Below are 7,513 nucleotides of genomic sequence, written 5' to 3'. Positions count from 1 at the left end.
CTCTAATCTTTACTTTCCCACTTTAATATGGTTTGATTGAAAATGATGGGCAACTTAGAGCTCTTTGTGGGGTTAAGAGCAAAAGGAAATTGATTAGTGGGTGGAAATGCCAATCAAGGTTCTTTATGGTTGGAAATTTAAATTCTAAGTGCAATGGTTGGTATAATTCTCAACTAAAAGGGTCTAGGAAGATGCTTTGGTGTTTACTTGAGAATTCGGATCACTTCTCACCCAATTGGAATTGTGATGATCAACTTGAAGATGGGTGTGGAAACAAGATTTGGGATCCGGGTATATATGAGGATCAATTTTGGGAGCCCTTAGCTTGTGTTGGACTTCATCAAAGCTTGGAGCCATTGATTATAAAATTTGGAGCTTACTTGAAGACCAAGCATTGGTGGGGATTCCAAGATGAGTTCAAACTTAAGCCACCATGACAAGGAGCCTCCCAAATGTCCAACTTAAGGACTTAAACTAAAAGTGCTAGGTGGGAGACACCCCACCATGGTAAACTCTTTCCATTCTCTTGTATATATAATCAATGAATGAATTGAGTTACCATTGTAGGTAGTTTTTTTTATTTTCTATACTGTTATACATTGCTTTGATTGATAGGTTGTTTGTTAGATTTATGTTTTGTTTAGAATAGTTGTTGTTAGATTGTATTTTAATTGAAGTGTAAGTTTTGTGTGTCTTATATTTGAAAATTTTTCAAAAACCAAAAAGATTTGTTGTTAAATTTTAATTTTGATTGTTTTAGAATTCTTGTAGATTAGGAGAGTGCCCTGTTTCTGTTTTCATATGTAAATAAAAAGGGGGCCAGGCACGCGTACGCGTGCTCGACGCTTACGCGTCGATGCGTCAACATGGCTCCATACATGGCACCCGAGAGTTGCGCAAACACCACACGTACAGTGTGCGAAACGCACAGCTGCACCCACGCGTATCCTTACATCACGCGTACGCGTTGATTTACACTCTCACCATCCACGCTCAAGCGTACGGGACGCTTACGCGTCAGTTGTCCATCCTGCCATCCACGCGCATCCGTGAGCGACGCGTATGTGTCGCTTCCGCGCCTTCTTTCTTTCCTTCTTCTTTCCTCTCTTCTTCTTCTTTCTCTATACCTTTCTTCTTCTCTCATCTTCCATTCTTACTTTTTTCCTCTCCTTTTAAAATTCTATTTTTATCAATTTTATTTTTTCTTATTTTTCAATTTCTTTTGTTTGTTGGATTTGCATACTAGCATTCATTGTATTTTAATTTTGTTTTTATAGCTTGTTCTTCTTTTCTTTTCTAAGTCTTTTTTTTAATAATGGTGTTGAATTCTCTTACTCAATTGTTGACAATTTCTTGGTTACTCTTGGTGCTTCATGACTTGTTTGGCATTAATTGTAATATTCACTCTACACACAAGATTAGTGCTTTAGTCCTTCCAGACTCATGATCCCTTGTTTTTGTACCTCATCATCATTGAGTTAGGATGGGATCAAATGCTCTCATGCTTATCACTAATCTTGTTTGTGTCAATTGTTGTTTAAGCTTGATGCAACATGCTCTTCATGTCATGTACATATGCTTTGACTTTACTCTTGCATCAAGTATTAGTTGATATGCCCTTTGCCTATATTGCTCTCTCACCTACATGCGTAGCTAACATGTAGTGAGAACCTTACTCTTATTTGGCATTAGCCCCCGCCTATGTTCTATTTGGTTTGATATCTTTGTTATGGGCTTACTTGTCTTTCTTTTTCTTTCCTTTTAGGTTGGCCACCAAGAAGGAAAGGAAATGATAAGCTTCAAATGGGGCAACAAACAAGTTCATCCGCACAATCTTTTGAAGGAGCTCATCAATTGTAGCAACCCATCCATATTGCTCTTCTTTGCATGCACCGAAGACGGTGCAAATTTCTAAGTGTGGGGAGGTCGTTTGACCGATCTCCATGGGTAACAATCTCTTTCTTTCAACACCAATTCTTAATTTTCTTTGCTAGTTAGTTGTTGCATTGCATGATAGGTTGCATGCTAGTTAGAATTTGTACATATTTTTACCACTTCCCTTTTATGTTAGGACTACTTGGTTAGGGTGATGATTTCTTTTCCAAAAAAAAATTGTTTTAGGGCACCCTACCAATTTGAAAAAAAAATTGTTGAACTTGCTTGAAGGATTTATTTTGGAACATGGTTTTTGAGCTAAGAACACAAGCATGTGAGTTTTGAGCCCAATTGTGTGTTTACATCATATAACCACTTATTTTCATTCTTGTGTGTACTATTCTCTTTCTATGATTGTAATCTTTGATTTGTTTGATTCTATATGTCCATTATTCAATGTATGAATGTATTTATATGATTGAGACCATCATTTCATTTAGCTCACTTACCCAAATAGCCTACCTTTCATCAACCATTGTTAGCCAATTTTGAGCATATTTAATCCCTTTTATTCTTAATATTAGCACATCACTACCCCTAAGTGAAAAACAATAAATGTCCTTCATTTGAATCTTTGATTAGCTTAGGCTAGTGAGGGTATGTATCATTTGGGTATGGGAAACTTGGGACATTAGTTGAGGTAAAAGTGTATTTTGTATTTTTGTTGAAAATCATGTGATTGGGTATATGCTCATGCATTAAATATGTAAAACCATATGCATTGATATGTTTGTATATATTTTTCAAAAAAAAAATGTAGAAAAAATATATATATATATATATAAAAAGAAAAATATATAGATAAAGAAAAAGAAAAATATATAGAAAAGAATACAATAAAAAGGGGACAAAAATGCCCCAAAGCAAAGTAATGATAATAATGCATATGGAATGTGAATTAAAGAGAATGCATGAGTATGTGAAAAAGTGGGAATCATGGGTAGCTAGGTATTGTATTAGAATTATATAGGTTGTTATATGTGTTTGGTGAGATCTTAGGTTAATCAAAGATTCAAATTTCAAGCTCACTTGACCATATACATCCCTACCTTTACCCTAGCCCCATTACAACCTATGAATAAGTCCTCATGATGAATGTATGCATGCATTGAATAATTGTTGATTGTTAGATGAAAAACAAATCTTGAAAAGTATGATTAGAAGAGGATTGAGTGATCAACCCTATACACTTGAGCAACTAGAGCGGATACACTTCCGGTGAGGGTTCGATGCTCAATTCCTTGTTCCCGGCTCTCATGAGCTTTCTTCTTGCAAGTTTGTTTGCACTTCATTTTGATATTTGAATTGGTGGGATTCATGAATCATCATACTATCTTTGCCCTACTTGCTTATATATGTTCTTGGAGATTGATTCATTTTTAACCAAGCAGGTAGAATCATCTTGCATTTAGTTGCATTCATGTAGATATGTTCATGTAGTTTCTTTGCATTGAATAAATGTTCATACCCCTTTTCTTGTCCTTCTTTATTCTTAGCATCAGGACATGCTTGGTATAAGTGTGGGGAGGTTTGATAAACTCCAATTTTGTGGTTTATCTTGTGCTTAATTTGGGAGATTTTATCAACTTTTCTCACATTTATTCAAAGAAATAGCATGGTTTTGTAGTTCTCCCTAAATTTGTGCTTAAGTGTGAAAACATGCTTTTTAGGCCTTAAAATGGCTAAATTTAACTCACTTTAAATTCCATTCGATGCCTTGATTTGTTTGTTAAGTGATTTTAGGTTTAGAAGGCAAAGATTGGATTGAAGGAATGAAGGAAAAGCATGCAAAGTGGGAGAACTCATGAAGAAATGAAGGAATCACAAAGCTGTCAAGCCTGACCTCTTCCTACTCAATCGGTCATAACATGAGCTACAGAGGTCCAAATGAGACAGTTTCAGTTGCGTTGGAAAGCTAACATTTGGGGCTTCAAAATGATATAAAATTTGTCATAGTTTCTTGGCGTTTATGGACGTGTACGCGTGCATCACGTGAACACGTCGCAGGATCAGCGTGCGTCCATTTTAGCAACTCGTGGCCAGCGATTTTTGAAGCATTTTGGGCCCAATCTAACTCATTTCTGATGCTATTGAACCCAAGGATTGAAGGGGGAATGAACCAAGTAGTCATAGTTTAGTTTTTGCACCATGTTATAGGGTAGAATTCTAGAGAGAGAAGCTCTCCCTTCTCTCTAGAATTTAGGGTAGTTTAGGTTTAATTTTCTTAAATCTCACTTTTAATTCTTGTTTTGATTTAGTTTTCCTTTTAATTTCTTGTTGTTACATCTTGATCTTCTTAGTTTCTCTTGTTTATTTCCTTTATTTTGTTGCTTTTATGTTCATGAACCTTGTTGGATCTTAATTTTCCTTTAGTGCAATTTCATGTTTCCATGTCCTTTTTATGCTTATCTTAATTGCTATTATTGATTTCTTGCTTGTGGTAGTCACAGGTTTCACTAATTCTTACATTTTGTGATGTTTACTTTTATTGCACATTAGGTGTTTGATAAAATGTTTTCTCTAGTATTTGAGTAGATTTCTTGACTATTGGCCTAGGCTAAGGAAATTGGGTAAACTTGAGTCATTGGGTCTCATTGAATTGGTGATTTGAGAATCCTTGGTGGTCAATTTGATAACCATTGCTACTAGTCTACTACTAAGTCAATTAGTAGCTAGGTTAGAACTTATAGATTGATGTTGATTAAGCCATTTGACATACTTCAAGCATAGAAGTAGACTTAATGAGCTTGGTTCATCATAATTGTCAATATATGATTTGTTGACAAGGATGGTGATCTCAATTCCTATGCTTAGCCAAGAGTTGTTTGCCTTTCTTTATAAGTTCTTGTCATTTACTTTCTTGTTATTTACTTTTCTTGTTAACTACAAATCAAACCCCTTGCATCTCTATAGCCAATAATTGATCACTTCATTGCAATTCTTTGTGAGACGACCCAAGGTTTAAATACTTCGGTTAATTCTTATTTGGGGTTTGTTACTTGTGACAACCAATATTTTTGATGTGAGAATTATTTGTTGGTTTGGAGCTATGCTTACAATGAAGTTCTTATTTCTATAAGAGAAATTCTAAACCGACACTCAGTTTATCACTATCAAAGAACTCCCACAAGTCCTATGGGCATATCAGATAACTCCACACTCCACCGCAATAGAATCACCCTTCCGACTTGCTTATGGAATGGAGGCAATGATTCTAGTAGAGATAGAAGAAGGATCCTCCAAAATGATCCTCTACAATGAAGAGGCCAACTCCCAAATTCAAAGGGAGGAGCTCGACCTACTCCCAGAAGTCCTAGAAAGAGCTCGGATTAGAGAGGAAGCGTTAAAGCGTCGAATGGCTTTAAGATATAATCAGAAGGTAGTCCAGCGAAGCTTCACCACCAACGATCTCATCTAAATCTGAAATGACATCGGAGCAGGTCGATCAGGAGAAGGGAAGCTAGCAGCTAACTGGAAAGGACCTTACCGAGTTGTAGAAGTACTGGGAAAAGGTTATTACAAGGTGTCCGACCTTGAGGGGCAAGAGCTACCAAGGTCATGGCATGCCTGTAACCTAAGAAGGTACTATTGTTAGAAAATAATAAAAGATCTTAGGTCAAGGTGCACTCTTTTTCCTAAAAAGGTTTTTTAATGAGGCGCCAGGCCAAGATCTACAAAATTGCCTGACCTAGAAGGGTAAGCACTCATATGCATACACTCTTGTTTATATTTCTATCTTTTATTATCATTTGAATAAATTTTTCAAATTCCCTAAAAAGTTTCCTACCAAGACGTGTTAATCTAAGCTCATAAAACGCAAAAATTCATCGCCCGATTATGAAAAGGTTGGCCAGGTGAAAACCAAATTCATCGCCCGGTTACAAAAAGGTCAGCAAGGTGAAAACTAAATTCATCACCCGATTTCCAAAAGGTCGGCAAGGAGAAAGCGATAGAAGCAAGTTAATGCAAGAAGTTATAAAAGGTAATCCATAGAAAGCGACCTGACGAGGTCTGACTAAAAATGAATTACTAAAAATAACTTAACAAGGCCCGACAGAGAAGTCAGACCAACAAAAGGATCACTGAAAAGGGATGAAGACAACTCGCTAAGGCCAAAGAAAGGCTAAAAAGTCGAGACAAAAGTGCCTAGCTATAAAAGTACAAGTCTCGCAAAAAAGACACTACTTAAAAAGCAAAAGCACGAACAAGAGCTAAAAAGTCGTCCAAATAAACTCTAAAGAAAAGGTTCTCCTCAGAACACTACCTAAAAAGTTGTTGGAAAATAACTAAAAAGCTCAGGTAAGGAGGTCACATGGGTTGACGTCAGAGGACCACAAGTACGACCTCAAGAAAAGAGAAAGCCAAAAAGGTAGAGAAACAACTTAAGGCTCAAAAAGTGCTTCAAAGGGGTGCAACTCCACTCAACAGAAATCACGACCTCAGTACAGGGCTACAGAAAAGTCATCCGAAACTAAAAAGGTTCTATCTAAGGAACACTAAAAAGCTGTCAGAATGAATCACTAAAAAGTCCAGCCACCAAGCCGCAAAGATTGCCTGACTTGATAAAAGGTTGACCAGCGCCAAGACAAAGCAGGGCATGACCCCCAAAGGCAAGGGTAAAAAATCACTCAAAGGAGGTCAGACTGGGAAGTACTTAAATAAAAGTTTGAAGGGTTGCAAAAAGGTAAAACCCCAAACGTTTAGCAAAATACAGCCACCACAATAAAGCATTAAAGATTCAAAAGGCCACCTGAAAAGTAGCCTCAGAGTTTAAAGTGTTTGGTTTTTGCAAAATAAAGTTGCTAGGAAGCAACCAAATGTCAAAGAAGTCAACCTCAGAAAGATTTACAAAAAATAAGTTCAAAGTCCACAAGTCAGACTATAACAACACACAAAAGTCATAAAGGATCCAAATTCTCCCCAGTAGTAGTATCCTTGGTTGAAGGAGGAGGAATGGTCGAGATCGGGGTAGCATCAACAATTCCATCTGCCCGGTTCAGAATTTGCACATCGGGCTCGGACTCTGGAGGGTCGACCTCTGAAGGAACGGAAGAAGCTGAAGCTACTGAGGCTTTCCCTGGTGGCACAAGAGGAGGACCTTCATCGTCATCATCAGGAGCAGGCACAATCTGGCCATCCACCACCACATTATCTATACTAAACAAGGAGAGATCGGCCTCAGGAGCAATAACTCGGACCTGAGCCTTCAGGATCTCGAACATGTCAGTCATACTATTTACCATATGACCCTGAAGCTCGGCGTAATCATCTTGGGCCAATTGAAGTCTCTCCTTGGTTTCTAGTAGCTCGCCGTAGGTCCGGGTATATCTTTCCTTATACTTTTTTGCAGCCTCATCAGACAAGTTAGCAGCTGCCTCCGCCTAGTAGCCCGCTCTTTTGCCTTCTCCACGTCAATTTCCAACTTTACAACCTTGGCATCGAGTTCATCTTTCAAGCCCTTAACCCTATCAAACTCAGCTTTGGCTTCCTCCATAAAAGCCCTAGTGGCGTGGACAGGGGACTCCTTGATAATCCGGGAAAGGGCCGCCCCAATATTGGCAACTCGGATACTACTACT

This window comes from Arachis ipaensis, chromosome B4 (genome assembly GCF_059453495.1).
Source record: "Arachis ipaensis isolate K30076 ecotype BB chromosome B4, ASM5945349v1, whole genome shotgun sequence".
Lineage (NCBI taxonomy): Eukaryota > Viridiplantae > Streptophyta > Magnoliopsida > Fabales > Fabaceae > Arachis > Arachis ipaensis.
Note: the sequence above shows the minus strand (reverse complement) of the source record.